The sequence below is a fragment of the Hyla sarda genome, chromosome 7 (genome assembly GCF_029499605.1).
Source record: "Hyla sarda isolate aHylSar1 chromosome 7, aHylSar1.hap1, whole genome shotgun sequence".
Classification (NCBI taxonomy): Eukaryota; Metazoa; Chordata; class Amphibia; order Anura; family Hylidae; genus Hyla; species Hyla sarda.
In genome coordinates, this window is record NC_079195.1 from 9,890,559 (window position 1) to 9,900,027 (window position 9,469).

A 9,469-nucleotide genomic window follows, 5' to 3' on the forward strand; every position below is an offset into this window, starting at 1 on the left:
TTAACCCCTTAAGGACGCAGGGTTTTTCAGTTTTTGCACTTTCGTTTTTTCCTCCTTACCTTTTAAAAATCATAACCGTTTACATTTTCCACCAAAAATTCCATATTATGTCTTATTTTTTCGTCACAAATTCTACTTTGCAGTGACATTAGTCATTTTACCCAATAATTCACGGCGAAACGGAAAAAAATCATTGTGCGACAAAATCGAAGAAAAAACACCATTTTGTACATTTTGGGGGCTTCCGTTTCTACGCAGTGCATATTTCGGTAAAAATGACACCTTATCATTATTCTGTAGGTCCATACGGTTAAAATGATCCCCTACTTATATAGGTTTGATTTTGTCGTACTTCGGAAAAAATCATAACTACATGCAGGAAAATTTATTCGTTTAAAATTGTCATCTTCTGACCCCCATAACTTGTTTATTTTTCCATGTACAGGGCGGTATGAGAGCTCATTTTTTGCACTGTGATCTGATGTTTTTATCTGTACCATTTTTGTTTTGATTGGACTTTTTGATCACTTTTTATTCATTTTTTAATGGTATAAAAAGTGACCAAAAATACACTTTTTTGGACTTTGGAATTTTTTTACGTTTACGCTATTGACCGTGCGCTTTAATTAATGATATATTTTTATAGTTTGGACATTTACGCACACGGCGATACCACATATGTTTATTTATTTATTTTTTTTACACTGTTTTATTTTTTTTATGGGAAAAGGGGGGTGATTCAAACTTTTATCAGGGAAGGGGTTAAATGACCTTTATTAACACTTTTTCTAAACTTTTTTTTTGCAGTGTTATAGGTCCCATAGGACTGATCTCTTATACTGATTATTGTTGTCCCATAGGGACCTATAACACTGCACACACTGATCTCTTATACTGATCATTGTTATCCCATAGGGACCTATAACACTGCACACACTGATCTCTTATACTGATCATTGTTATCCCATAGGGACCTATAATACTGCACACACTGATCTCTTATACTGATCATTGTTATCCCACAGGGACCTATAACACTGCACATACCGATCTCTTATACTGATCATTGTTATCCCATAGGGACCTATAACACTGCACACACTGATCTCTTATACTGATCATTGTTATCCCATAGGGACCTATAACACTGCACACACTGATCTCTTATACTGATCACTGGCGTGTATTAACATGCCTCTGATCAGTGTTATCGGCCCTTGACTGCTCCTGCCTGGATCTCAGGAATGGAGCAGTCATTCATCGATCGGAAACCAAGGAGGCAGGTAAAGGCCCTCCCGGTGTCCTGTAAGCTGTTTGGGACGCCGCGATTTCACCGCGGCGGTCCCGAACAGCCCGACTGAGCAGCCGGGTTACTTTCACTTCAGACCCGGTGGTCAGCTTTGATCGCCGTGTCTGAAGGGTTAATACAGGGCATCATTGGAATCGGTGATGTCCTGTATTAGACACGGGTCCCGGCCGTTGATAGCCGCAGGGACCGACCCGATATGACATGGGGACACCGCGAGACCCTGCGGCATATCGCGGGAGCCGTTGGAGGACGTAAATATACGTCCTTCGTCGTTAAGGGGTTAAACATTAAATTTTTCGTTGGTTGTCCATGCATCCTGGAGTTGTAGTTTTGCAACATCTGGAGGTCCGCCGGTTGGAGACCACTGCACTAGCCCATTGGTTCCCTATACTATTAATGAAGGGAGGGCTCAATATTCGCGAATATGCGCATATGCGAAGAGCAGAGATGGATGATCAGTGATCACTGTGATGTGTAAAACATGAAAAGCAGAAGACTTGAAAAAAGCTGCACTCACCCGCTGAGAAGTATTTGCCAAACGATGCTTTATTCCAAGTGTCCATACAGCAGACGGCAAGTCAATAGCTGGAGGTGCGGGGAGCGAGAGCCAAAGCTCTCAGGTGCGGGGGGCGTACCACTAGACATCACTGTGATATGTACTGTGAACAAAAAAATAAATAAAAAATAAAAAAGTCAATATTCGTAAGTGCGATTATATAGTGCTATATTCGCATTATTCGTGAATTCGCGAATATGCGATATTCGCGATTAAAATTCGAATTTCGAATATTCGTGAGCAACACTATAGGTGGATTGAGGTCCTGGGAACAAAGACTCCATATGGCTTAAATGAAATGAACAGCTTCGTCCCGTTTCTGTAAGTACAGTGACCCCCCAACCTACGATGGCCCCGACATACGATCATTTCAACATGCGATGCTTTTGTATGTCGGGGCCATCGCATAAACGGCTATCCGGCAGCGCAGACTGCTTCATCTACCCCCGGATAGCCGTTTACGGTGCCCCGTGTGGTCCGCTGACGATCACTTACCTGTCCCCGGGGCTCCGGCGCGTCCTCTTCGGGATCCCCTGCATCGTCGGCGCTCTCCATCGTCGTCATCACGTCGCTGCGCACGCCGTCCCGTCATCCAATAGGAGCGGCGTGCGTATCGACGTGATGGCGGCGACGGAGAGCAAGGATGCCGGGGAAGCAGAGGCCTTGCCGGAGCGTCGGGGACACCCCGGGGACACGGCGACAGCGATGGAAGGCGACATCCAGGGCAGCGGTGACGAGCGGTGACGGTCCGGAGCGGTGGTCTTCAACCTGCGCACCTCCAGATGTTGCAAAACTACAACTCCCAGCATGCCCGGACAGCCAACGGCTGTCCGGGCATGCTGGGTGTTGTAGTTTTGCAACATCTGGAGGTCCGCAGGTTGTAGACCACTGTCCTATACTTTACGTTGCATGGATCCCTCAACATACGATGGTCCATTTGGAACGGATTACCATCGTACGTTGAGGGACCACTGTACTCACAAATGTGAATAAAATGGAGGAGGGTGGTTACAGACAAAAAATCATGACAAATAAATAAATAATTGGCGTGAAGAAGTGAAAAGTGACAAAATACATGTCGGGGGGGGGGGGGGGCCCTAATGCAAACAAAAAGTGATAACATCGTAAAGATGACAGGTGAAAGCGAATCGCAGTAAAAGTTTTGTTGGTTTGTATGTAGATAAGGAACACTGATGTTCTGGCAAATTCCGGCTAACTATAGATTCCTTGGAAATAGAGAAAGAAAGGGGGGGGGGGAGAGAAAAAAAACGACAGAAAAAGAAAGAAAAGGGAGGAAACGGACGCATTGTTAGTAATGGCCAAGTAAATAATACCGTGAAAACAGAAGTATAACATATTGGGGGAGATTTATCAAAACCCGTCCAGAGGAAAAGTTGCCCAGTTGCCCATAGCAACCAATCAGATCGCTGCTTTCATTTTGCAGAGGCCTTGTTAAAAATGAAAGCAGCGATCTGATTGGTTGCTATGGGCAACTGGGCAACATTTCCTCTGGACAGGTTTTGATAAATCTCCCCCAATATGTTTATACTTCTGTTTTCACGGTATTATTTACTTGGCCATTACTAACAATGCGTCCGTTTCCTCCCTTTTCTTTCTTTTTCTGTCGTTTTTTTCTCCCCCCCCACCCCCGCCTTCTCTATTTCCAAGGAATCTATAGTTAGCCGGAATTTGTCAGGACATCAGTGTTCCTTATCTACATACAAACCAACAAAACTTTCACTGCGATTCCCTTTCACCTGTCATCTTTACGATGTTATCACTTTTTTTTTGCACTAGGGGAGCCCCCCCCCCCCCGACATGTATTTTGTCACTTGTCACTTCTTCACGCCAATTATATATTTATTTGTCATGATTTTTTTGCCTGTAACCCCCCTCCTCCATTTTATTCACGTTTGTGAGTGGTCCCTCAACATACGATGGTAATCCGTTCCAAATGGACCATCGTTTGTTGAAACCATCGTATGTTGAGGGATCCGTGCAATGTAAAGTATAGGACAGTGGTCTCCAACCTGCGGACCTCAAGATGTTGCAAAAACTACAACACCCAGCATGCCCGGACATGCTGGGAGTTGTAGTTTTGCAACATTTGGAGGTCCGCAGGCTGAAGACCACTGGTATTGGAGGTTATACTCACCTGTCCCCGCCGCTCTGGACCGTCACCGCTCGTCACCGCTGCCCTGGATGTCGCCTTCCATCGCTGTCCCCAACGTGTCCCCGTCACTCCGGATGTCTCTGCTTCCATGGATCCTTGCTCTCCGTCGCCGCCATCACGTCACTACGCACGCCGCTCCTATTGGATGACGGGACGGCGTGCTCGACGACTAGTGTTGCTGGTGAATATTCGCAATGAGAATTTAATTCGCGAATATCGCATATTGGCGAATTTGCGAATATTCGCGAATATAGCACTGCACAGTGGTCCCTCAACATACGATGGTAATTCGTTCCAAACGACCCATCGTTTGTCGAATCCATCGTATGTTGAGGGATTCGTGCAATGTAAAGTATGGGAAGCTGTACTCACCTGTCCCCGCCGCTCCGGACCAGGTCCTCACCGCTCCCAATGCTGTCCCAGGGGCTCCCCATGCTGTCCCAGGGGCTCCCGATGCTGTCCGGCTGCTCCGGTGTCTTTGCGATCCTCCGGCTTCTTCCGCATCTTCTGCAAGGTCCGGGCCTCGCTTTCTGGTGACGTTATTACGCTGCTGTGCCGGCGCGGCGTGCGTAGTGACGTAATAACGACGCCGGAAAGCGAGGCCCGGACCCTGGAGAAGATGCGGAAGACGCCGGAGGATCGCGAAGTGGACCCGGAGCAGCGGGAATAGGTAAGCGAACCTGCCCGGGATGCTTAAACTGCTATCCGACAGCAGCTTAAGGCATTTTGCGCTGTCGGATAGCAGTTAATGCGATGGCCCCGACATATAAAAGCATCGGATGTCGATTTTTTATGTCGGGGCCATCGCATGTTGGGGGGTTACTGTATATTCGTAATTACGAATATACGTTTTTTTTTTGTTTTGTTTCTTCACAGTACACATCACAGTGATCATCCCTCTCTGCTTCCAGCTTGTGTGGTGTAAAGAAGGTTCTAATACTACTGTGTGAGACTGGCGTACAAATTTTCGCATAGGTGAAAATTTGCATATGTTAATTTTCGCATACGTGAATTTTCGCTTATGCTAATTTTCGCACATGCGAATTTTCGTTTATGCAAATTTTTTACAATTTTACGCTAATATTGCGAATATGCGCATTTAGCGAATATATGACGAATATTCATCCATATGTATGAGAAATATCGCGAATTCGAATATGGCCTATGCCGCTCAACACTAGCGACGGCGTGATGACGACGAAGGAGAGCGCCGGCGATGCAGGGGATCCTGAAGAGGACGCGCAGGAGCCCCGAGGACAGGTAAGTGATCGTCAGCGGACCACACGGGGCACCGTAAACGGCTATCCGGTGGCGGCTGAAGCAGTCTGCGCTGCCGGATGGCGGTTTATGCGATGGCCCCGACATACAAAAGCATCGTATGTTGATGCTGCCTCTGAGAGACCATCGCATGTTGAAATGATCGTATGTCGGGACCATCGTAGGTCGGGGGGTCACTGTATTGTGTTCCTTGACTTTTTCCTTTTATACATTTTCATATACTATTCTCCTCTTCGCTTCATTATGTATACACATTCACTCTATTATTCACTCATATATTCATTAGTTTTTACTTTTATTTTACTCTCACATATTGACACCTATCGAACTTACACTTATATATGTCTTTTGTACTTTACCTTTAGACACATACACTCCCATATAGAGAATTATTTTTATATGATTTCACATTTCTAATACATTTTTACATACTTCATCATGACTCATAAATTTACCTGTACCACAGCATTACCTATTTATTCAGGACACCTCTCATTATCTTAATCATGTTATTACTATCGTTCTTTCCCCCTTTTACCTGTTTAAGCACTGCCACATATATATATATATATATATATATATATATATATATACACAGGGTGGGCCATTTCTATGGATACACCTTAATAAAATGGGAATGGTTGGTGATAACTTCCTGTTTGTGGCACATTAGTATATGTGAGGGGGGAAACTTTTCAAGATCGGTGGTGACCATGGCGGCCATTTTGAAGTTGGCCGTTTTGAATTCAACTTTTGTTTTTTCAATAGGAAGAGGGTCATGTGACACATCAAACTTATTGGGAATTTCACAAGAAAAACAATGATGTGCTTGGTTTCAACGTAACTTTATTCTTTCATGAGTTATTTACAAGTTTCTGACCACTTATAAAATGTGTTCAATGTGCTGCCCATTGTGTTGGATTGTCAATGCAACCCTCTTCTCTATATACTGCTATATACTACTATATACACCGCAGGAGAAATGCCAGCACAGGCTTCCAGTTTCCATATACACTGTTATATACTACTATATATACTGCAGGAGAAATGCTAGAACAGGCTTCCATTATCCACATACACCGCTATATACTACTATATACACCGCAGGAGAAATGCTAGCACAGGCTTCCAGTATCCGTATACACTGCTATATACTACTATATACACTGCAGGAGAAATGCTAGCACAGGCTTCCAGTATCAGTATACACTGCTATATACTACTATATACACCGCAGGAGAAATGCTAGCACAGGCTTCCAGTATCCGTATACACTAATATATACTACTATATACACCGCAGGAGAAATGCTAGCACAGGCTTCCAGTATCTGTATACACTGCTATATACTACTATATACACCGCAGGAGAAATGCTAGCACAGGCTTCCAGTATCCGTATACACTGCTATATACTACTATATACACCGCAGGAGAAATGCTAGCACAGGCTTCCAGTATCCGTATACACTGCTATATACTACTATATACACCGCAGGAGAAATGCTAGCACAGGCTTCCAGTATCCGTATACACTGCTATATACTACTATATACACTGCAGGAGAAATGCTAGCACAGGCTTCCAGTATCCGTATACACTGCTATATACTACTATATACACCGCAGGAGAAATGCTAGCACAGGCTTCCAGTATCCGTATACACTGCTATATACTACTATATACACCGCAGGAGAAATGCTAGCACAGGCTTCCAGTATCCGTATACACTGCTATATACTACTATATACACCGCAGGAGAAATGCTAGCACAGGCTTCCAGTATCCGTATACACTGCTATATACTACTATATACACTGCAGGAGAAATGCTAGCACAGGCTTCCAGTATCCGTATACACTGCTATATACTACTATATACACTGCAGGAGAAATGCTAGCACAGGCTTCCAGTATCCGTATACACTGCTATATACTACTATATACACCGCAGGAGAAATGCTAGCACAGGCCTCCAGTATCCGTATACACTGCTATATACTACTATATACACCACAGGAGAAATGCTAGCACAGGCTTCCAGTATCTGTATACACTGCTATATACTACTATATGCACCGCAGGAGAAATGCTAGCACAGGCTTCCAGTATCCGTAGTTTCAGGTGCTGCACATCTCGTATCTTCACAGCATAGAAAATTGCCTTCAGATGACCCCAAAGATAAAAGTCTAAGGGGGTCAGATCGGGAGACCTTGGGGGCCATTCAACTGGCCAACGACGACCAATCCACTTTCCAGGAAACTGTTCATCTAGGAATGCTCCGACCTGACACCCATAATGTGGTGTTCACCATCAGGGAACATGCAGCTTCAGCACACAAAGAGGGAAATACATCATCATGGAGCAATTTCACATATCCAGTGGCCTTGAGGTTTCCATTGATGAAGAATGGCCCCACTATCTTTGTACCCCATATACCCCACCACACCATCAATTATTGTGTTCCAACAGTCTTGGAGGGATCTCTCCAATGTGGGTTAGTGTCAGACCAATAGCGCTGGTTTTGTTTGTTAACTTCACCATTCACATAAAAGTTTCCTCATCACTGGACAAAATCTTCTGCGTAAACTGAGGGTCCTGTTCACATTTTAGTTTTGCCCATTCTGCAGCACCTGAAACTACGGATACTGGAAGCCTGTGCTAGCATTTCTCCTGCGGTGTATATATTAATATATAGCAGTGTATACGGATACTGGAAGCCTGTGCTGGCATTTCTCCTGCGGTGTATATATTAATATATAGCAGTGTATACGGAAACTGGAAGCCTGTGCTAGCATTTCTCCTGCGGTGTATATAGTAGTATATAGCAGTGTATACAGATACTGGAAGCCTGTGCTAGCATTTCTCCTGCGGTGTATATAGTAGTATATAGCAGTGTATACGGAAACTGGAAGCCTGTGCTAGCATTTCTCCTGCGGTGTATATAGTAGTATATAGCAGTGTATACGGATACTGGAAGCCTGTGCTAGCATTTCTCCTGCAGTGTATATAGTAGTATATAGCAGTGTATATGGATACTGGAAGCTTGTGCTAGCATTTCTCCTGCGGTGTATATAGTAGTATATAGCAGTGTATACGAATACTGGAAGCCTGTGCTAGCATTTCTCCTGCGGTGTATATAGTAGTATATAGCAGTGTATACAGATTCTGGAAGCCTGTGCTAGCATTTCTCCTGCAGTGTATATAGTAGTATAGAGCAGTGTATACGGATACTGGAAGCCTGTGCTAGCATTTCTCCTGCAGTGTATATAGTAGTATATAGCAGTGTATACGGATACTGGAAGCCTGTGCTAGCATTTCTCCTGCAGTGTATATAGTAGTATATAGCAGTGTATACGGATACTGGAAGCTTGTGCTAGCATTTCTCCTGCGGTGTATATAGTAGTATATAGCAGTGTATACGGATACTGGAAGCCTGTGCTAGCATTTCTCCTGCGGTGTATATAGTAGTATATAGCAGTGTATACAGATTCTGGAAGCCTGTGCTAGCATTTCTCCTGCGGTGTATATAGTAGTATATAGCAGTGTATACGGATACTGGAAGCCTGTGCTAGCATTTCTCCTGCGGTGTATATAGTAGTATATAGCAGTGTATACAGATACTGGAAGCCTGTGCTAGCATTTCTCCTGCAGTGTATATAGTAGTATAGAGCAGTGTATACGGATACTGGAAGCCTGTGCTAGCATTTCTCCTGCGGTGTATATAGTAGTATATAGCAGTGTATACGGATACTGGAAGCCTGTGCTAGCATTTCTCCTGCGGTGTATATAGTAGTATATAGCAGTGTATACAGATACTGGAAGCCTGTGCTAGCATTTCTCCTGCGGTGTATATAGTAGTATATAGCAGTGTATACGGATACTGGAAGCCTGTGCTGGCATTTCTCCTGCAGTGTATATAGTAGTATATAGCAGTATATAGAGAAGAGGGTTGCATTGACAATCCAACACAATGCGCAGCACATTGAACACATTTTATAAGTGGTCAGAAACTTGTAAATAACTCATGAAAGAATAAAGTTACGTTAAAACCAATCACATCATAGTTTTTCTTGTGAAATTCCCAATAAGTTTGATGTCACATGACCCTCTTCCTATTGAAAAAACTAAAGTTGGATTCAAAATGGCCGCCAT

The 9,469-nt window shown here is 44.0% G+C and overlaps 1 protein-coding gene across 1 annotated transcript in view; it reads right to left on the reverse strand.

Annotated features, from left to right (window-relative positions):
* The window catches only part of LOC130282056 (pancreatic lipase-related protein 2-like), a 52,742-nt gene extending 49,447 nt beyond the window's left edge, over positions 1-3,295 (reverse strand). The window contains exons 1-2 of the mRNA XM_056529901.1: positions 3,200-3,295; positions 1,827-1,968 (exon numbers count right to left, since the gene is read on the reverse strand). The gene's annotated coding sequence lies outside the window, so the exon portion shown is untranslated. The remainder of the gene's footprint in view (positions 1-1,826; positions 1,969-3,199) is intronic.
* Positions 3,296-9,469: the final 6,174 nt, after the last annotated feature.